Source organism: Pongo abelii, chromosome X, assembly GCF_028885655.2.
Source record: "Pongo abelii isolate AG06213 chromosome X, NHGRI_mPonAbe1-v2.0_pri, whole genome shotgun sequence".
NCBI lineage: Eukaryota > Metazoa > Chordata > Mammalia > Primates > Hominidae > Pongo > Pongo abelii.
In genome coordinates this window covers 26,822,053-26,845,383 of record NC_072008.2, presented here as the reverse complement: position 1 = coordinate 26,845,383, position 23,331 = coordinate 26,822,053, and the positions used below count along the sequence as shown (strand labels likewise).

The following is a 23,331-nucleotide window of genomic DNA, read 5'->3' as shown; positions in this document are numbered from 1 at the left end:
AATAGGGCTATCAGATGATACAGCAATCCTTCCTCTAGGTATATATCCAAAGAAAATGAAATTTGCGTGTTGAAGAAATATCTGTACTCTCATGTTCATTGCATTATTTGCAATAGCCAACATATAAAATCAACTTAAGTGTCCACTGACAGATGAACGGATTAAGAAAATGTGACACATACACACACATAGATGCATACAATGGAATACTAGTCAGCTTTAAGAAAGGAAACAAGCCTGTCATTTGCAACGACATTGATGAATCTGGAGGACATTATGTTAAGTGAAATAAGCTAGGCACAGAAAGACAAACACCACATGATCTCACTTTTATGAGGAGTCTAAAAAAGTTGAACTGATAAAATAAGAGAGTCAAATGGTGGTTACCAGGGGCTGGATGTAGGGGATGGAAATGGGGAGATACTAGTCAAAGGGTACAAAGTTTCAGTCAGACAAGAGGAATAACCTTTGGAGAACTATTATACAGCATGGTGACTACAGCTAATAATAATGTATTGTGTACTTCAAAATTGCTAAGAGAGTAGATTTTAAATGTTCTTACCACAAAAAATAACGATGCGAGGTGATGGATACGTTAATTATCTTAATTTAATCATCTCACAGTGTATACATACATCAAAACATCACATTGTACACCATAAATATATGCAATTTCATTTGTAAATTATACCTTAATAAAGCTGGAAAACTAAAAATATCGTGATAGAATGTAACAAATAAATAGGTGAACAACTATACCATTAGGAAATTTACTATGGAGTAAGCAAAAATGTAGCCATAAGTAGTCTTCAAATATTTGAAAGGGTTGTCATTTTGAGAAGAAAGTAGGAAAGAAAGCATTTGTTTTGGAAAAGATCTAGAATCGGTGGGTTGAAGATAAAGGAAAGCAGATTTCACTTCAACATGCCAGGCACAATGTCACCAAAGGAATTTTTGCACAGGCTATTCCCTGTGTGTGAAATGTTCTTCCTCAAAGTGACATCATAGTTAACTGTCTCCCTCTTTCAGGTCTTTGTCACATCAATTGTCACCTTCTCAAGGAAACATACTCTAATTACCCCATTTACAATTCTAATCTCTCTTTGGACAGTCCTGTTGCAGTCCTCTTACCCTGCTCTTTTCTTTAATTTTTTTCACTATAAAATGTGCCAACTTTAATATTCTACATGGTTGAGTGTGGCTCCACTAACTACCTGTGGATATTTAAATATAGATACTAATTAACTAAATTTAAATAAAATAACATAAAGTATTTCTTTAGATGCATTAACCATGTTCCAAGTGCTTAACATATGACTCCTGTCTACCATATTGAACAATGCAGATATTACAAGGCATTTCCATAATGACAGAAAGTTCTATTGGACAACACTGTATTATATCATTTAGTACATTTACTGCCCTTCAGCTAGAATGCAAACCCCATGAAGACATGCCCTAAGAACATAGTAGGCATTCAATAAATATGTTTAATGAATTAATATATGAACAAAATGAGAAGCTGTGGGAAGAATATCAGATGAAACAATCTGGACCTGACCAGATTGTACACAGTACATCCTACATGGTACACAGAAGGCATACAGGAAAATTTGGGCATTTAGAATGAATAAATATGGATGCTGAAAAGAAAATCTATTTATCTAATGCCATTGTAATGGAACGAATATGGAAGGGTCTGATTTATAAATCTCTCTGAAATAAAAAATTTGATAGACCTGTCAAGCTGATGTCAGTTTGATTCCGCATTCTTAGCAGTGAGTTTGGAGACTGCCAGATTTGGAGATCATGGCAGAGATTTGACTTGAGCACCCTAGGGATATGAGCTTATCAAATAATACTATGCAGACAGAAAGCTAAAGAAGTTGAAAAGAGAACTTTGGGAAAGTTCTTACACACAAGATCTTAAGCATATTTTTCCTTGTGTTTTCAATGGTAGATTTCAAAAGGTTGTTTGGAATAAATACCATTTTATTTATTCTTTTAACAAAGTTGCATCACACAAGAGTGACCACAACAAAAAGTTACAAGACATTATGATTCAATAACAATTGCTTCATAAGTATTGGTTCTGTCTCTCATTGTTAATAACTTATAAAGAGAGATATTTATAAACACAAATGAGGAAACAATGATTTGTATTTTTTTGGTTATTTAATAATTTTAGCAGTACATTTTACTTCTGTTTATTCTTTAATGTTCTTACTTCTAGACTATCTTAAGCACTCTTTTCTTTAATAAACAGACTTCATGTGGAATCAGTAGTGTGAAAAATAGAAGATATTTTAATAAACAAATATGAGACTTACCTTAGCAACAACATTAAAAAGGCACTTGTTAGTGAATACTGTTTTTATTAACATTTGAGGGAATTTTCTAGTATTAAAAGCAAGGTATCTTTGTGTGATATATACACTTTATGGACTCATGTTGTCAAAAAATAATAATACAACAAATGCAAAGGCCAAATCTTGGAAAGAGATTTTGGATAAGAATTGATTGTTCAGCCTGAATCTAGGCTTATCTGTATCAAATAAGGGCCAAGCTGTGCCATCATATATTTTACTCTTTAGTTTCCATTCTAGGGCAATGGAGAGTAGCTGTTAAGAGCTTGGCTTTTGGTGCTATATTACGTGGTTTCGAATCCTGGTTCTGTAATTTCCTAATTGTACAATTCATACAGGTTACTTTATGACTCTGTGTTTTAGCTATGTGATGACAAAACAGTATTCTTTCATAACACTGTTCTCAGGCTTACAAATGAGATAGAATAGTGCCTGAAACATTAAATGAACACCAAATAAATGGTAGTGATCCTAAGTTTGCCTTGGGGCCTCTTACTCTTATCTCCAAACTGTTATCTAGGCCCTATATCTTCCAATCATCCACAGAAATTATTTTTATTCCATTTAACTCTTTAAAATCCCTACTCCTTTTTTGGCTCTTTATCTTTATATGAACAAGTGAACACATCCATTTAAAAAATATTTTGGTTTAAAATCCCTCTCTCAATTATGGTCTAACTGTCCTTTATATTTAAGCTTATATTCACATATTTCATTATTTCTTCAATTCATAGCAACCGGCTTACACCAAACCCTTATTCATCTCCCCACACACTCTAAATCAGTCACTCTTGTCTCACTAATGACACCAATTACTTCCTAAACACCAAATCAAATGAACACTTTATTGTTTTTATTTTTGTGAAATTTCTAACTTCAATACTATTCACCAGTCTTTCCTTTAGCTCTTTTCCATTAGTCTCCATGATACTGCTCTTCCTGTCTATTTGTCTTTCTGCTCTATTGGTAGCTCTTTCTCATTCACACATATTGATTTTTCTTTTACTTATCCCTTATATGCTGGAACATTCTAGTCATCTGTTCTAAGAGCTATTCTCTTTGCAAACAGTGTCTTACACAATGACTCCTGGCCAAATGTGCAGTGGGGACTAAAATTCAGCTTGCTTCTAGAATAAAAAGGCATAAAATACCTGGTTTTGATGAGGATGTTGAACAACAATAACTGTTATATGCTATTGGTGTGAGTGTACATTAATACAACCTCTGTGGAAAAATGCGTATGTTTCTATTATCCTCAATATATTAATCTATTTTCTCAAGCCTAGAAACACATAAAATAGTTTCAGATTTGCTAACCCACACGACTGTGAAAAGTAAGATTCCTAAATTGAGTTTATTATTTTTTATAATTCTGTGTGTGTGTTGAAATTTATATACCCTAAAATATAAAGATCTTAACTGTGAGATTGATGAGTTTTGACAAATGTATACACATGCATACACTGGTGAAACCCACACCTCCATCAAGATGTACAATATTTCCATCTCCCCACAGATTTTCCTCATCCTCCTTTCCTGTCAACTCCCCAGAACCCTAATAATCACTTTACTAATTTGTTTCCCAATAAGTTAATGTTTTCTGCTCTAGAACTTCATATAAAAAATCATATACTATATGCTACTTTGTGTCCAGATTCTTTTGGTCATTGTAATGTTCATGATGTTAAATGTATTTGTAGTTTAGTCCTTTTTCTTGTTGAGTAGTGTACCTTTATATAATACACCATAATCTGTTTATTCATTCCCTTAACAGATATTTGAGTTACATCCAGTTTTTGCTATAGTGAATAAAACTGCTATTAACATTCCTGTACAAATGTTTTAGTGGGAATTAAAAATTTTTTCTTTGGGAGAAATACCTAGAAGTTGAATTACTTCATCATAGGATATGCATAGGTTTAACTTCATTAGAAACTTTCACACAGTTTTAAAAATGGTTGTGCCATTTTTAAAACAAAACAAAAGAAAAAACATTGCATTTGATTTCCTTCAGTTGCTCTCTATACTCTTCAATATTTGGTGATGTCAGACTTTTTTACTGTAGCCATTATTCACGTATGGCTGCATTGTGATGTCCCTGTTCAATCCTTTTGCCTATTGTATATAATTACTTTGCTGAGTTAGTGAAATTATTTATATATTCTGCATACCAATGCTTTGTCACATACATAATCTGCACATAATGTCTCCAGGCCTGTGGTTTATGAATTAATTTTCTTAATTGTATCTCTTGATGAGAAAATGTTTTAATTTCAATAACATCTAAGGTATAATTTTTTGTCTGTGATAGTTATTGTTTCATGTCTTGCTAAGAAATCTTTGCCTGCTTCAAGTTAGTAAAGATATTATATGTTTTCTTCGTGAAGTTTTATATGTCTGGCTTTTTTTCTTAATTTGAGTGCAGGTACTATTTATTAACCGACCAGCTTAGAAAAATAATCATGGTAGACACCTTAGTTCATTCTTCTAATAAGCCTGTTGATCTCATCCTCCCTGTTGCCAGCATCGCCACCTTCTACAAAATGGGTGGTCTTTTTCTTCATTCAGCCTCGTGGAGAAGATAATTTGAAGGGCCACAGGAAGTTATTTTCTTCTTTGAAGCGTTTTCCAACAGTATAGATCTCATAAATCAGATCCTCCATGCAGATGATGCCATATTTACCAAGAGATCGAGCAATCAAAACATTATCTGTCAAAGCAATTCGCTTCTTACTGATTTTGCCATAACCATGCTTGTAGATTAGTTCATTTACTGACTTCAGATTTGGGTACCCACAGGCAATATATGGCTCTACAATCCTCAGCATGTTAACTGAAACTTTGTTGAGCTTCACAAAGGTCCATTGACGATTTGACAAAGGCGAAGAAGCTGCAACACCTTTCGGACCTTTGGGCTCAGACCATCGATACCTCTGATCCTGATAACAAACACCAATTTGGGTTCTGCAGGTACATAGAAGTTGCCAGCTTTTCTTGCTATCCTTGCCATTCGAATTTCAGTTCTGTACATCTGCCTATATTCCTTATGATAGTGCTTCGCTTTTTCATAGATAAGCTTCCTCCTTGCCTTTCGAAGCAGCTTTTGGGCAAATTTCTCAGGCGTTTGATCTTTAGCTCTGTGAAATTTCTTCGCTTTTTCTTAAGGGTTTCTGGCACAGCAGGAACCTTCTTCTTCGTCTCTTCTATACCCTCCATGGTTCCAGCCAGAAAAAGAGGCATGTCTGGCTTTTTTACATTTAGGTATATAACTCACATTACGTCAATTTTTGTGGAGATTGTGAGGTAATGGTAAAAGTTTATGGATTTTCCATATCCTAGTTATTCCAGCACCATCTGTTGATTATACTTTCCTACTAATGTGTGTATGTGTGTGTGCATGTGCACAAATGCCCATGTGTATGCCTAGGTCAAAAAATCAATTATTTGTCTAAGTGAGGGTATATATATGCACTACTCATTCTATTCCATTCAACTGTTGTCTATCATTATGCCATGATTACCACAACTTTACATGGTCTTAAAGTCAAGTAGTATAAAATCCCCCAATGAAATTATACTTTCCATTATTATTTAAGTAATTCTAAGTCCTCTTACGACCCTATACACATTTTATATTTCAAAGTGTTAATTTCTACAAAATATACCCTGCTGTGATTATTATATAGATTGAAATTAATCTATATATCAATTGGAAAGAATTGACAATTTGACAATATTGAATCTTCCAGTCCCATAGACATGACATCTATCTTCATTTATTCAAGTCTTCATTAATTTTTCTCATGTTTTGTTGTTTTAATGGAAGAGTTTTAAATATCTTCTATAAAATTATCAGTATTTTAAGTATTTCCATGTTGTAAATGGATTTTTTTTCAATTTTTCATTACGAGTGTATAAAAGCATAAGTCATATTTTCATATCAATCCTGTATCCTGTGTTCTTGATGAAATCACTTCTTTTTTGTAATACTTTAAAAATATATTCCTTAGACTTTTCTACAAAAATATTCAGGTAATCTGTGAATAAATACAGTTTCATTCTCTTCTAGTTTTTATGCCTTCTATTTCATTTTTTGTTCTCCACTACTTAGTAACTTTGGTGCAAATTGAATAGAGAGCCAACTCTGCCTTCTTCTCAACCATAGGGGAAAAGCATCCAATATTTCCTCATTACATATAATGTAAGCTGTAGCTTTTCAGTACATGTAGGGCGTTTTCTCTTGAGTACGAGTCACATTTCTCTGTTTCCACACATAATTGGCAACATTTTAAAATAGTGTGCACATTGTAAATGAGATGTAGATTCTGGATTCTGATCTCTCTCTCTCTCTTATTTTTTGTCATAGCTGCAAGTTAATTTGAACGAATGAAATCCCAACTTGATACCTGCCCATACCAAACCCCTCAACTCCCACCTCCATGACAGATGACAGCTGAAACTATTCAATTCTTTCAGCCTTACAGATGTTTTATTTTCCCCAACTCATGCCAAATTCAGGGGCTGTTGGGTAATGTAGGCAGAATTTGTATATATATTTGGGGACTCATCCTTATGTGGCTCACTCCTTCCAGAACTTCCTCCATCGTATTCAGCTATTCTGGAACCCCCAAACTCTGTCTTCTCACTCCTGAAGCCAGTAACCAACGGAAGTATTATTTAGTTCCAGAAGCCTCACCAAAATAGGGGTGTGCCCTCAAGCAAGAAGGCTTATTACCCAGGAATTTTACCCAAAGCCCTTCACTTTCCTCCAGTTTTTATTCAATTTTGGCCATTCTGTAGTGCCTTCAAGTAGTCTTTGCACAAGAATTTATAATATTTTTTCTATAAGAAAGTTATTCTGAAAGAAGCTATTCGACCATTACTGGAAGGGAAACTAGAGTTACTGATTTATTTCTTTACAGTTAATTATTTGTTTAAACTAACCTAATATATTGTTTATTAATTTATTATATAATGTTTTCTGTTATTTGGTCTGAGTTCCCTGCATCTTCCATTATATTATCCTAAATTTTGTGTAAGTTTTTCATTTTATCTGAAAAACTATCTCAAAACTTATTTCAGGAGACAAGTACTATGTATATTAGTATCATTCATGCCATGCCCCAATCACTAAGTTGCACATTATATATGTTCATTAAATAGACATTCTTTGGGCTTACTTCCAGAACTTAAATGTTTTCTATGTAAACAATTTCTGATGTTATTTTTAACTATCTGAATCACATTTCACAAGAGATGAGTGTACCAGAAGAAAAAAATAGGCCCATCTCAAAATACGTACACTATCTCTTTATTCTTTGTGATATGAATATTGCTGAGGAATTAATAGAGTAATAGGTTATCAGTCTTGATATCAATATTAAAGGTCATCTGTTTCAACCGATTCAGACTTCTTGATTCAATCTCATTTAGAGAATGGATTTTATCCAAATATAAATCATTACTATCAAAATGTTCTCTCCACATGTGCATTAAAATGCAAATACTGAAATTCAAATTACCAGTTGCCTTCTTGTGGTTTAATAATCATAACATTTTTATTTCCAGGTCAAATGCCATGGATTTCAACTCATAAGATTATGAAATGAGTTGAGTTAGTGTGTGTGCTGGAATGAATGTGGGGGTAGTAATGGATCAAGCTAAGTGAAGTTGTAAAAATAAAATCATGCCAGAGTGAAGAAGAGTTAAAACATGCTGAATTCCTTTCCATTTGGGGTTTAATATTTGTTCAGCTCATTAAGTAGAGAATGGATTAGGCTAATCCCAACTGTAATTATACATTCTATCAGGCATATAAAGGTAAACTAGAGAATGAGCCTGCATTGTCATAAAATTCAGGTTTGAGATAATCAGCACAACAGAATTAAGCTGTCAATGAATGACATTCATTATGTGGCATAAGCCTAAAGCAGATGCAAGTAACTCAATGATGGCTGTATAGTAGACATCAAGAAACAAACAGATTTAGCTAACTTCTCAAGTTTTAGGAAAATACTTACATGGTAATTCTACTGACAGGCTTTTAGATAATACACATTGAAGCTAGAAACCACTATTTTTTGTTTTAACCTCTAGGGGAAGCGAGTAGAAATCAGAGTACAAATCAAGATGATCATGTTAGAATACTATGTTCTTTTTTGTTTTGTTTTGTTGTTGTTGTTGTTGTTGCTGTTTGTTTGTTTGTTTGAGACCGAGTCTTGCTCTGTCACCAGGCTGGAGTGAAGTGGCGTGATCTCAGCTCTCTGCAACCTCCGACTCCCTGGTTCAAGCAATTCTCCTGCCTCAGCCTCCAGAGTAGCTGGGATTACAGGAATGCACCACCATGCCCAGCTAATTTTTGTATTTTTAGTAGAGATGGGGTTTCAACTTGTTGGCAAGGATGAGAATACTATATTCTTTAACTGTGTACATGTGAGACTAAATGTTAGATTTCTATCCCTGATTTGGTGACTCTTTAGAATGAGTTTGTATTTCTCAATTTATGAAGCAAGAATTAAAACAAAGACAAATTTATTATTTTGGCTCTAATTTGTCAAAATACTATGTTATTACAGTTTTTACACTGATCAGGATGCAAAATTCAAAAATAGTTTAGAAATTTGTATCTTCACCTGTTCGCTTTTTTCACCCATATCATATACCATTTCTCAATCAGTGTGGCAGTTGAGTCAGATATCTTTCTGGTACTCTGTTATAATTCCTAACCTTGTTTAGTGACTACTTCCAGTCCATTTCAAATGTCCACCAACATTATCCTATTTCAGGTCCTACCTCAAACTGATACAACTCAAGATTTCAGGAAAGTTCAATGAAAAAAATGAGAAAGGATTAAACAGAGAGTATGTGTAAGGGAGTTATTATAATGTTGTACAGGAGAATCTAATCTAAGTAAAATGAAAAGTAAGGATATTATAGTGGGTTGAGAGAAGTGGAAGAAAACATACAAACCTGGTAGATTGTTGGTCCTCATAAGGTCAAAGAATTGTTGAAGTCAGGGTACTGGAAGAAGTAGTCTTCAGAGAGTACCACATTTTCTTTGTCCAATCAATTGTTGATGAAGACTTAGGTTGAGTCCATTACTTTACTATTATACATAGTGCTGCAATAAACATACAAGTGCCAGAATCTTTTTGATATAACAATTTCTTTTACTTTGGGTAGATACCCAGTAATGGAATTGCTGGGTTGAATGGTAGTTCTATTTTTAGTTCCTTGAGAAATCTTCATACTGTTTTCCATAGAGATTGTGTACTAGTGTACCTTCCCACCAACAGTGTATAATTATTCCCTTTTATCCACATTCTCCCTGATGTCAAAAAAGTTATTTTTTGACTTTTTATTTTTTGAGACAGGGTATCACTCTGTTGCCCAGGCTGGAGTGCAGTGGCATGATCATGGCTCACTGCAGCTTCGACCTCTCCAGGCTCAGGTGATCCTCCCACCTCAGCCTCCTAAGTAGCTGGGACTACAGGTGCTTTCCACCATGCCCAGTTAATTTTTGTATTTTTTGCAGAGATAGGGTTTTGCCATGTTGCCTAGGCTGGTCTCAACCTCCTGGACTTAAGTGATATGCCCATATTATCCTCCCAAAGTCCTGGGATTACAGGCTTGAGGCACTGTGCCTAGCCTTTGACTTTTAGTAAGAGCCATTCTGACTGGTGTGAGATGGTATCCTGTTGTGGTTTTCATTTTCTCTGATGATTTCTCTGATGAGCATTTTTCATATGTTTGTTGGCTTTTAGTATGTCTTCTTTTGAGAAATGGCTGTTCAGTGCTTTCCCCACCTTTTTAATGGGGCATTTTGGTTTTTATTTTTTCTCGTTGAATTTTTTGAGTTCCTGATAGATTCTGGGTATTAGTCCTTTGACAGATACTGATATGGTTTGGCTCCGTGTCCCCACACAAACCTCATGTCCATCTGTAATACCCAGTGTTGAGGGAGGGACATAGTGGGAGGTGATTGGATCATGGGGGTGGATTTCCCCCTTGCTGTTCTCGTGAGAGTGAGTGAGTTCTCACAAGATCAGGTTGTTTAAAAGTGTGGCACTTTCCCTTTTGCTCTGTTCCTCTTGCTCCAGCCATGTAGGTCATGTTGGCTTCCCCTTCACCTTCTGCCCTGCTTGTAAGTTTCCTGAGGCCTCCCCAAGCCATGCCTCCTGTACAGCCTGCCAAACCATGAGCCAATTAAACCTCTTTTCTTCATAGATTATCCAGTCTCAGGTAGCTTTTTATAGCAGTGTGAGAACATACTAATACACATGCATAGTTTGCAAACATTTTTCTCCCATTCTGTAGGTTGTGTATACTCTGTCAGTTGTTTCTGTTGCTGTGCAGAGAGAAGCTCTTTACTTTAATTAAGATCCATTTGTCTATTTTTGGTTTTGTTGCATTTGCTTTTGAGGTCTTAATCATAAAGTATTTGTTAGGCTAATGTCCAGAAGGTTATTTCCTAGGTTTTCTTCTAGAATTTTTATGGTTTTAGGTCTTACATTTAAGTCCTTAATCCATCTTAAGTTTATTTTTGTATATGGTAAGGAAACATTTTTTGAGCATGGATAAGCATATACAGGTAATGACTAAATTAGTATGTGATTATAGAATGATTGGCTGAGGAGAAGCTCATGGATGAAAAGGAGGCCTAGAAACAGAGTACCTAGGGTAAAGAGTTATCTGTGTTGATATCAAAGTTGCCAATAGTTATGAGAGGTTTTGTTGAGAGTGTCATGCATACGGTAAATGAGTAAACAGAGTTGTGTATGTATAAGTGAACAATTGAATATATGCATGTATATATGTATGCATGTATGTATTTAAGGTTGAGTTCAAATACAGTGTTACTCTAATTTAGTCTTAGTTGGTGCATTTAAGAATTTTTTAAAAAACAATTCAAAAGCACAACCACTCTCCTGGTCCCAATCGTATACTGTTTTGTATTGTGATGAAATTAGTACATGTTTTACCTTTTCTCCTTCAAGAAAATCGTAATGGCTAATTCTTTCTATCTTCCAAAGCTATTTTACATCAGAAATACATTTTTTAAATTTCAACTTTTATTTTAGATACAGGAGGTACGTGTGCAGTTTGTTACATGGAATATACATTTGAGATGAGGAATTAAGCAGAGAGACAGCTTTTAAGTGGTAACACTTATTTTCATCACATATTAACATTTGGGGCAAAGCTGCTAAGCATATATCAAGTGGGATTATTTTTAAAACATACCGTTACTTCAGGCTTATTGACTATATTAGTCAGGGATCTCTAGAGGGACAGAACTAATGGAATATATGTATGTACACAAAGGGGAGTTTATTAAGTATTAACTCACCCAATCACAAGGTTCCACAAAAGGCCATCTGCAGGCTGAAGAGCAAGGAGAGCCAGTCCGAATTCCGAAACTGAATAACTTGGAGTCCAATGTTCAAGGGCAGGAAGTATCCAGCATGGGAGAATGTTGTGGGCTGGGAGGCTGGGCCAGTCTCTTTTTCCACATTTTTCTACCTGCTTATATTCTAGCCATGCTGGCAGCTGATTAGATTATGCCCACTCAGATTAAGGGTGGGTCTGCCTTTCCCAGCCCAGTGACTCAAATGTTAGTCTCCTTTGGCAACACCCTCACAGACACACCAGGCTCAATACTTTGTATCCTTCAATCCAATCAAGTTGATACTCAGTATTAATCATGGCATTGACCTTTCAGCTCTGGCCTGACGTTGTGCAAAGTGTTTTGCATGTACACCATCATTCCAATCAGTTTTCTCTAACTTGGTTTCTTATATTTTTATAACTATATCATCATTTTTAGTAACTTAACCATGATGCAGCTACTACCGTAAACCAATTCTAGAACATTCTAGTTCCCTCAATAGGTTCCCTCATGCCCATTTAAAGTTAATCCCCAGTATTAACCCCAGCCCCAGGTAATCATTAATCTGTCTGTCTCAGTAAATTTGTTTTTTTCTAGGCATTTTATACAAATGAAATCTTACAATATGTGGTCTCTTGTGTTTGGCTTTTTTCACATAACATGTTTTTGAGGTTCAGCCATAATGCTGCACATTTCAGTACTTCATTTTCATTTACTGCTGAATAGTATTCTATCATATGGATATACCACATTTTGTCTCCATTGGATATTTAGGTTGTTCCCAGTATGGGGCTAATATGAATGAACCTGCTGTGAATATTATTGTACAAATCTTTCTGTAGATATATGCTTTCATTTATCTTGAATAGATATCTAGGAATAAAATTGCTCAGTGGCATGGAGCCATTGGTATTCTTAAAGATAGATTTTGTTTTCTACAGCAGGAAAGATGTTGATCGTATTTAAATAAACCAAAATCCATCTTGACATACTGTCCCAGATACAGAGCTCCTGTCTAAAGATGTAGCTAGAAATTTCTATATATTATACTAGATAATATATAAAACATGATATACTATATAATATGAGAGAACTTCAAAATGTTTATGTAAATGCATATTATTAAAAAACTATGCATGGGTTTCAAATTTTGTTTAAACCCAAATAAACTTGTACTAACACGTTATAACTTTTCTGAATAGGATCTAGTTTGAGGCACCAAGAAGGATAAGACATCAGTTTGAAAACAGCCCCTATCGGAGCAACATGAATGCTGCTACAATTGAAGTAAGAAAGACATTACATTTATGATGAAGCTTGAGTGAAAAAAATGGTGAAATAATTGATACTTTATGAAAAGTTTATGAGGACAAAGCCCCAAATAAATCAGCAGTTTGCAAATGGATAACTCCTTTTAAGAAGGAATGAGACAATGCCAAAGATGAAGTCAGCAGAAGTAGACCATCCACATCCATTTGGGAGGAAGGAATTTATCTTTTTGTTCCCCAATTGAAGAGGACCAGTGATTAACAGAATAAACAATAGCCAACCCATAGACATCTCAATTAGTTCAGCTTACACCATTCAGACTGCAAAATTAAAGTTCAGCAGACTTGCCACTCAATGGGTGCCAAAATCGTTGTGCTCAGATCAGCTGAAGACAGGAGCAGAGCTTTCAATAGGAATTTTAAACAAGTGAGATTCAACATACTGAAGCATTTCTTCAAAGAACAGGAGGAAATAAAACATGGCTTTACCAGTATGATCCTGAAGACAAAGCACAATCACAACAATGGCTACCAAGAAGTGGAAGTGATCCAGTTAAAGCAAAAGCAGACTGGTCAAGAGCAAAGGCCAGGGCAACACAGAGGATGCTCAAGGCATTTTGCTTGTTGACTTTCTGGAAGGCCAAACAATGATGACATCTGTTTATTATGAGAGCGTTTTCAGAAGATTAGCCAGAGCTTGAGCAGAAAAACACCCAGAAAACTTCACCAGAGTCTTTCTCCATCATGACAATGCTCCTGGTCATTCCTCTCATCAAACAATGGCAATTTTGTGAGAATTTCAATGTGAAATCATTAGGCATTCACCTTATAGTCCTGACTTAGCACTTTCTGACTTCTTTTTGTTTTCTAATCTTAAAAAATCCTTAAACGGCACCCAATTTTCTTCAGTTAAAATATTTTTTAAAAGAATGCATTGACATGGTTAAATTCCCAGACCCTCTGTTCTTTAGGGGTGGATTAAATAGCTGGTATCATTGCTTACAAAAGTGTTTTGAATTTGATGAAGCTTATGTTAGAAATAGGTTTCTATTTTTAATTTTTATCTTTTAATTTCATTTTCCACAAACTTTTGAAGTCTCTTCACATATAAGTAATACATTATGACATATTATACAAGCCATACATTACAAAATATATATACACCCACATATCTTATTTAATGGAAATGAATTGTTACTTGTCTTTTGTTTTTACAGCTGAAGGAAAGGATCTTGGTACTATGAGAGTCAAAGGTTGTGGAATTGAATGTTGTGAACTATCTGCTCTGGCTTCCCTGGGGAAATGTGTAAGTCATTATTAGAAGTTGAATATGACTTAGCTAGACAAAGGGTAACTTAGAATAACGTTTCAGAATGTGAGAGTCCCTGTGACAGGAAGCAGCATGAAGATTTTGAAGAATGGAAAGAAAGACAGTGTGGCTGGTGTATGGCCTATGAGAAGACCAGGTGAGTGTAGGCCATCAAAGTTTTGGTCTTGTTCCTAAAATCAATGAGAATCACTGAAGGAATTTTAGCAGACGGGAGAAAATCAGATACTCTCTGCATTGGAAAATAGTAATTGGTCAGGATTTGTAGTGAATTCTTAGAGACCATTTATAATCTACCTGATTTTTTTTCACCTAGATATTTTATTCATAAGATATTTATCATGTTGATGTACTGAACAGGAAAACATACTGGTGATTGCTGGTTTGTTATGTGCCCTGTACTCAAGGAGGGCATTGGTAGAAGCACAATGAGTATTCCCTAAATATTTGACAACAGATCAATTAGCAAAAATGGTCATGAAAATGTAAAATCAGTTACAAAGCATGAAAACAAGTACATAAACTTTGTAATTCATATAATTATATGCTTCATAATGAACAGAACAAAGCTATACTAGGAACTCTTGGATATATACAATATTGTCCTTTGGGTAACTTTAATTTACAAACATTTCCATATATATATAATTATTGATGATAATAATAACATTATTGACTACCACTTCTTAAATGTCAACTGTGCTAGCTACTCAAACTACTTTACATAGCTTACTCTCAAAATAACACTATCGAGTAGTCATTTTTAGCCCTATTTATAAGATGAGAAAACTAAGGTTCAGCAAGATGAATTGTCTTACGCAAAGTCTCACAGGTAATAAAATGGAATGGGCTTTCCAGCAGTGTTCCATGTATAACCACAGGAAGTATCCTTACTAGATATACTGTTTTGCCCCCTCCTAAGCACTTTGTAAAGCAGATGTTATATATTCCAAAAGCATTTCTATAAAAATAGAATCTAAATCAAAAGCCGAGCTTTTATTACACTTCTTCGGGCTCTCTACCTTGGATGAAGTAATGCATACAAAGAAAATATAGTAACCTATGCTGTCATTAATAAGTAAATGGACCTTTAGAAGCGAGCAATTTTCTTCCCTTCCTGCCTATCAGTTTGACAAGGCCAACTATTTAATTGGCAATTTGTTGTATGTTTAAAATTTATCTTAAGGGTATAAAATTGGGAAAAGATGAATAGAATGAAAGGCAAATGACTTCCAGATGAAGTAAGATGGAAGCACTCAAGGTAAAGAAAGGAATTATGCTGGATTCTACAATTAAAAGGAAATAATGCACTGTCTATATTAAAGATAAGATTGTATTTATATCACATGATATCCCTCCATGTTCCTCTACATGTTAATATTATTCCAAGAATAGAATATTTCTTGCTGTCACTTAAGAAAAACAGATTTTTCCCAGATTTAGCAATGGATTTTAGAAGCTGAAAATCATAAAATTTATTGATTTTTCATCTAATGATATTCATGGTCATAAACTAGGCAATATTCCTGATGAGAAAAAAATTACTCATTGTGGCTCTTGCTTCCTTTTTTATTAAAAGAAATACATATAGTGCTTGAAACACAAGTTAATTTTAAAATTCTATGTTAGACTTTGCCAGTGGGCTTTTATGCAAATGGCCAGTTGCAGACATAACTAAACAAGAGAGAAACATGCTAACAGAGTTCACTTCAGCAATGCCAATGAATGTTCCTTGTGACACTAAATAATGACAGACGGTTACCTCCTTAGTGACAGTTGCTAACTAAAATGGCCTGACCCTTAAAAAAGAGCACTTTCCTAATGACATGAGTGCTCTTTTCTAAAAATTATTTGGACATCATCCTTTTTATAATCAAACTATTAATGTGCATACTGAGTTATCTTGAAAAGGAGTTTCTCAACTTAACCTCATGTTTATAGGTGATCCATAAGAATTGTAGTAGTACATGTGTGTCCCGTTCTCACAAAGATGTCAATGCATGTGCACCATTTTTCTTACATTATTGCCATGTGATACATTTTAAGGATCCATTCATAGAATGAGTAAAAAGACACAATATCTGATACATTGCATAAAATAATTAAATAACTATAGAGAGCTGATCATGCCAAGATAAATAGTCCACAATAAACATCATGATTCTGATTGAAGATACTTGTCAATGTTTCCTCATTTAATTCATTTCACTCATGCTCTTATACACCAAGGTGCCAGCCTACAAACATATGGTTAGGTTAAGAAATATACTGTTTTGGGCAGCCTCCTAGATCCATATCCCCCATTTTCTTGTCACCACTATCCTTGGAGAGGGCCTGCCTGCTTGTACTTTATAATGGCATGTGGCTTTATTCATTGATCTTGTTACCCTCTCCACCACTGGCTCATTGTCTGGGTTTCCCTGGTTTATCATGACAGTTTTCAAAAACTTTACATCTGACCACCCTGTTCTCCTAGTGGCACTGTGTTCTTCACGAAAATTTTCCTACCCCTTTCCAAAGAAGTTTTAAGTAAGGTCTCACTATTTTTTTCTCTCATCCCTCAATCTAAAGAAATCCCAACTCATTGGCACAGAGGCAAAATGACACTCACAAATGCCAGAACAGAATTTAAACCAAGTAGGAGTTGTGACAGCACAGATTTAAGAGTTAAAATTAATTTTTATACTTTCATTTTCAGTGTACCTCCTGGATTGTCTATGTTGATAAAAACAGCTGTGAAGGGGTAACTCTAGGCAATTGTTTGCAAGATGTATATATGCCTTAGTTAGAGATGGATTTATAAATTTATCCTAAAATTACCACACTTATTATGATAATTAGTGTCTCTATTTCTTAAAGTTATTTTCACATTTTCTCAAATAACTATAAATCTATGTTTCCATAACAAAGCCACAATTATGAAAGTAGAAATCATTAAGTTGTAAATAATAGAAGAATAAGTAAATTCTAACTAACAAAGGCAAATATTGTAAAAATCTTAACCAAAAAGAATATTACTGGGTATAAATAAGCAGCTTACTTATAACTTGAAATGACTTAACTGCTAATAGTTTGAAAATTTGAAACCTTTATGAATATTTTTTATGTAGAAAGCTGAAAGTGGATCCCTTCCTTACACCTTACACAAAAGTTAATTCAAGATGGATTGAAGATTTAAATATTAGACCTAAAACCATAAAAACCCTAGAAGAAAACCTAGGCAATACCATGCACGACATAGGCATGGGCAAGGACTTCATGTCTAAAACACCAAAAGCAATGACAACAAAAGCCAAAATAGACAAATGGGATCTAATTAAACTAAAGAGCTTCTGCACAGCAAAAGAAACTATCATCAGAGTGAACAGGCAACCTACAGAATGGGAGAAAATTTTTGCAATCTACCCATCTGACAAAGGGCTAATATCCAGAATCTACAAAGAACTTAAACAAATTTACAAGGAAAAAATCAAACAACCCCATCAAAAAGTAGGCAAAGGATATGAACAGACACTTTTCAAAAGAAGACATTTATGCAGCCAACAGGCACATGAAAAAATGTTCATCATCACTGGTCATGAGAGAAATGCAAATCAAAACCACAATGAGATACCATCTCACACCAGTTAGAATGGCGATCATTAAAAAGTCAGGAAACAATAGGTGCTGGAGAGGATGTGGAGAAATAGAAATGCTTTTACACTGTTGGTGGGACTGTAAACTAGTTCAACCACTGTGGAAGACAGTGTGGCGATCCCTCAAGGGTCTAGAACTAGAAATACCATTTGACCCAGTGATCCCATTACTGGGTATACACTCAAAGGATTATAAATCATGCTACTATAAAGACACATGCACATGTATGTTTATTGTGGCACTATTCACAATAGCAAAGACTTGGAACCAACTCAAATGTCCATCAACGATAGACTGGATTAAGAAAATGTGACACATACACACAATGGAATACTATGCAGCCATAAAAAAGGATGAGTTCATGTCCTTTGCGGCGACATGGATGAAGCTGGAAACCATCATTCTGAGCACTATCACAAGGACAAAAAACTAAACACCGCATGTTCTCACTCACAGGTGGGAACTGAACAATGAGAACACTTGGACACAGGGCAGGGAACATCACACACCGGGGCCTGTTGTGGGTTGGGGGAATGGGGGAGGGATAATATTAGGAGAAATACCTAATGTAAATGACGAGTTAATAGGTGCAGCAAACCAACACAGCATATGTATACATATGTAACAAACCTGCACGTTGTGCACATGTATAATAAAAAAAGGAAAAAAATAAAAACATAATTTAAAAAATGAGGAATGTGACCTTTTATGGATATGTAAGAGTTGTACATATTTATGGGGTACATGTGATTCTTTGATACATGCATACAACATGTAATGATCAAATCAGGGTAACTGGGATATCTGCCACCTCAAATATTTGTCATTTCTTTGTGTAAACATTTCAGATATTGTCTTCTAATTATTTTGAGTTATACAACACATTGTTGTTAACTATAGTCATCCTGCTCTGCTATTGAACACTAGAACTTATTCCTTCTATCTAACTGCATGTTTGTACCCATTAATAAATCTCTCTTCATCCCCCTCCTCCACACCCTCCCAAGCCTCCTGTACCTATCATTCTACTCTCTAACTCCAAGCAGTCAATTTTTTTAGCTTCCACATTTGAGTGAGAATACATGATATTTGTCTTTCTGTGCCTAGCTTATTCCAGTTAACATAGTGATCTCCAAGAATGCAACATTTTGTTGAAAATAAGGGAACTGCTTAGCTAGACTGTCAAAGTCAAAGATATAGTTTTTACGTTTTCTAAGGTTTCACAGACAAAATCTCAAGTACAAACTGTTTGTTAAAATATTTTTTTAAAATTAGAACATATAAAAATTTATAGCTTAAATTTATAACATAATTATTTTAAAGATCACAGGAAACTTGTAACAGATAACAGTCATTGAGTGTTTCCTTTGTGCTATGTACTGTTAATAATCCTAGGAGATGACATTAAATAACTGAAATAGAGAAATTAATAATTTTCCTCAAGCTTCACAATTCCAGAAATCACTCTGCCCAGAGTATAACTCTTGTCACCATTTAAAAAAAAGTTGCAGTTTCCTCATCTGTTAAATATTGTGAGAATTCTAAAAATAAATTGTATTGTGTATATTTAAGGTATACAACATGATATTGTAAGACACATGTATGTAGTAAAATGGTTACTATAGTAAAATAAATTAATATATTCATCATCTCATAGTTACTTGTTATACCCCCCGTGGCAAGAGCAGCTGTGACCTGATCATTTTGCAAAAAGTCTAAGTACAATACACTATTATTAAATATTGTCTTCATGTTGTGCACTAGACTTTCAAATTGTTCATCATACATATTTGTTATTTGGGGAAGGAGAGAGAAAATGGGGATATGTAGGTAAAAATATCATGAGAACTAAATGAGACAACTCATGCAAAATATTTAGATTATGATTGGTTAAAAAAAAAAAGCTTTTGATAATCCTTAGGTATTATATGACTCTAGTTAACCAGTAGATATTATTATAGAACTTAAGGCCACTCAAGATAACTCAAGATACTCAAGATATCATATTCCTGTATAGATCTGAGAATTAGTAAACTGATTTGTTTGTTTGTTTGTTTTGACATAGTCTTGCTCTGTTGCCCAGGCTGGAGTGCAGTGGTGCAATCTTGGCTCACTGCAACCTCCACCTCCCGGGATCAAGTGATTCTCCTGCCTCAGCCTCTGAGTAGCTGGGATTACAGATGCCCGCCACCACGCCTGGCTAATTTTTGTATTTTTAGTAGAGATGGTGTTTCACCATGTTGGCCAGGTTGGTCTCAAACTCCTGACCTCAAGTGATCCGCCCAGCTTGGCCTCCCAAAGTGCTGGTATTACAGGCGGGAGCCACTGCACCTGGCCTGATTTTTTTTTTTTTTTTGACATGTTATACCCATCTTGCTTATCTTCCATATGCTGGTTAATTGGGCTTTGAAGGGGAGGAAAGAGCAGATGACTGTTAGACAAATCCATCATGCACAGAATCAGTTCTCAGCCATGTACGGTAGTCTGGAAGCTAAATTTTTGTGTGCATTCCCCCAAATTTGATTAGTCTCTCAGGGATGAATTCCTGTTTGTCCAGCCTCTTCTGAATCCATTACATTTGTATATTTACAGATAATACAGGTAGGTGTGTGATTTGAAGATATGTCAATGAAACATTTGATAGGGAATTAGATATTCACTAGAGTGGATTATATCATCTGCTATTTGAACAGTACTATATGAAACTAGATATCAAATTCTCACTTTCTGTAATATTTCTCTGTTCATGTGTATCTGTGGGTGTGGAGAATCCCTGCTTTGCTGAGTCAGCCTCCCTGAGGGATTAAGTAGCCTCTTGCTCCTGGCTACCATAACACTTTCAGCCAGAGACAAATTCAACCATTTATAAATCTTCAATTTACATAATTCTGATTTCAAGGGATGCCATGCTTCAAATCCCATTTAGAGTCAGTTACCAGCAGAAGTCCAAGTTTTTCACATCATCCATCCTCCTGTGACACTAATCTCCATCCTGCTCTTCATGCCTCTTAACATGCCCTCATTCCCTACATCTGTTCATGCTCCCAAACCATCTATGTGCCCTTGAAAACTGATGGTCTGTAATTAACAAACCTTCTAAAAATCTTCACCTACTTCTCTAAAACTTCCCTTCACTTTCTTGCTCTAACTCAAAAGTCATTACTTCCCTTCAAAAGTTATGCCTTCCCTTCAAGTGATGAGCTTTCCCTCTAAGGTCCAGTAGGTATACTGTATATGGCTTGTTTTCCATTGCTATTTCTAAATGATATATTCTCATTCCTCCTGTTTTATGAAATGTCTTTCATTAGAATTTATTACTCATCACAGCTGTTGCTGAGAGTCCTAGCACCTCATCATCTAACTCACTCTTTCTTATCACAAATCTGTTTCCATGCTTGGCATCTTCAACACCACATAAGTGTGCAATGTGCTCAACTCTCAGTTCCTTTGCCTTCTTAGCTCTAATGATTTTGCTTTCCATTCTACCTCAGCCACTTATTTCCACAGTGATACTTCAAATTTGGTTATGGTCAATAAACTACATCTAAATATCCTATTCTTTGAATACATCTAAATATCCTATTCTTTGAATACTCTCTGATTCCTACTCCTACTCTTTACCTACTCTATACTGCTGTACAACATTTGAAGATCAGATCAAAACTTGTGATCCACTGTACCTACCCAATTTTACCTATCACCCTTAAATACCATTAATTCCATTCTTACGAAGCACAGAATCCTTGGTCCGATAAAACATGTACTGCTTTATAAATAGTCTCAATTCTCTTCTACTTCTTTCTCTAGCAAAATGCCAATTAAGCCCCAACACATCTTGGGAAAAAAATCACTTAACTGTAATCAATGGATGTGTTTCAAATATATTAACATAAATCTCAAGTTGCTTTCCTAATTAAGCTCATTTCTCCATTCTGCAAGATGTGTTTTGTACCTTTTCTTCTCTCAGCACATCTGCAACACTTCTACCACTGACATTCTTCTTCATTGATGATCTCACCGAAAAAGTCATTGAGAAAATGTTGTAATCAGCTAAGGATGCCATAATTCCATTAATAATTCCACACCACTGCATGTCTGTCTAATTCACATCTGCCAATTCTCTATCTGTTACAAGGCAAACAGTATTTTGGTTCATATAAGGCTGACCCCTCCACATGTGCTTTGGACCTTTTCCCTCCTATCTTCTCAGGGAGTTTGAGTTGTCTTTTATATCCATTTATCTTCTATTACATTAGACGTTAAAGATATTTACAAAAAAAATAGTAAGACAATACCACTCTTCCAATTAATGTATTTTAAAAATAAACTTCAAGGTACCCATTTAGGATGCCACATCACACTTAGTTGTTATGTCGCCTTAATCTCTTTTGGGTGTGACAGTTAAATATTTTTTCCTTAATTTAAGACTCTGTTATTTTTGTTAACATGTAATCGGTTTATTGTTATTTTTAATAAATTAATAAGTAACATATTTAAATTTTATCACCTTTAATTTCTATATGACAAATATATAATTGGCATAATCAAAAGCTCTTTAGTGTTCTCAATAATTCATAAGAGAGAAGTTTCCTGAGACCAAAAAGTCTAGGAACCACTTCCCTAGAGTATAGTAGAGAAACAAGACTGAAAGAATCTGCTAGTTTTCCACTAGCCTAGAATGCTCACACAGTTATGTCAGAGAGCAGTACACTTCTCTAAGCTATTGAACACGTAAAGTTTCTTTTTAAAAACCGCTTACAGTTTACCTTTGATAATTACTCATCCTGCAACAAAGACCTTCCAACATAGTGTCATTTTTTTTTTTTGAATACCTACTCTAAGCAAGGGACTGGGATGAGTGAGTATACAACAAGGAAAAAGAAATAGACACATTTCTTGCCCTCAACAAACCTAGAGAAAATCAACTAAGTTGCTATGAAGGGAAAACTACAAAATATGATGGGAACAAAAGGCAGGAGCACATTCCCATGGCACCAAGTAAAAAAAAAAGGCCTCTCAGAGGAAGTGAAATCTAAAATAAAATCCAATAGTTGAGAAGAGATTAGGTCTAAGTACTGAGCTGGAGGCTGGGATGATGGTAATAAAGAAATGGGATACAGTGAGATATTTTTTAATGGAAATGGGAGCAGCATGTATCAAAGACTTGAGGGGAAATAACATATTTGAGGACTTGTAATATGCATTGTAATTGGAGGGATTGGCAAAAGTGGTATTGAGAAGGGTAAGCAATAGACAGAGAATGATGGAATAAACCTAAACGTTTAGAGATTTATTATGGAAAAAGTTAGTCATTAAAACATTTTCAGCAGGCCAATGGCATTATTC

General features: G+C 34.9%; 1 pseudogene; it reads right to left on the bottom strand.

Moving 5' to 3' along the window:
- Nucleotides 1-4,803: 4,803 nt before the first annotated feature.
- Nucleotides 4,804-5,586, bottom strand: LOC112130913 (large ribosomal subunit protein uL30-like; annotated as a pseudogene).
- Nucleotides 5,587-23,331: the final 17,745 nt, after the last annotated feature.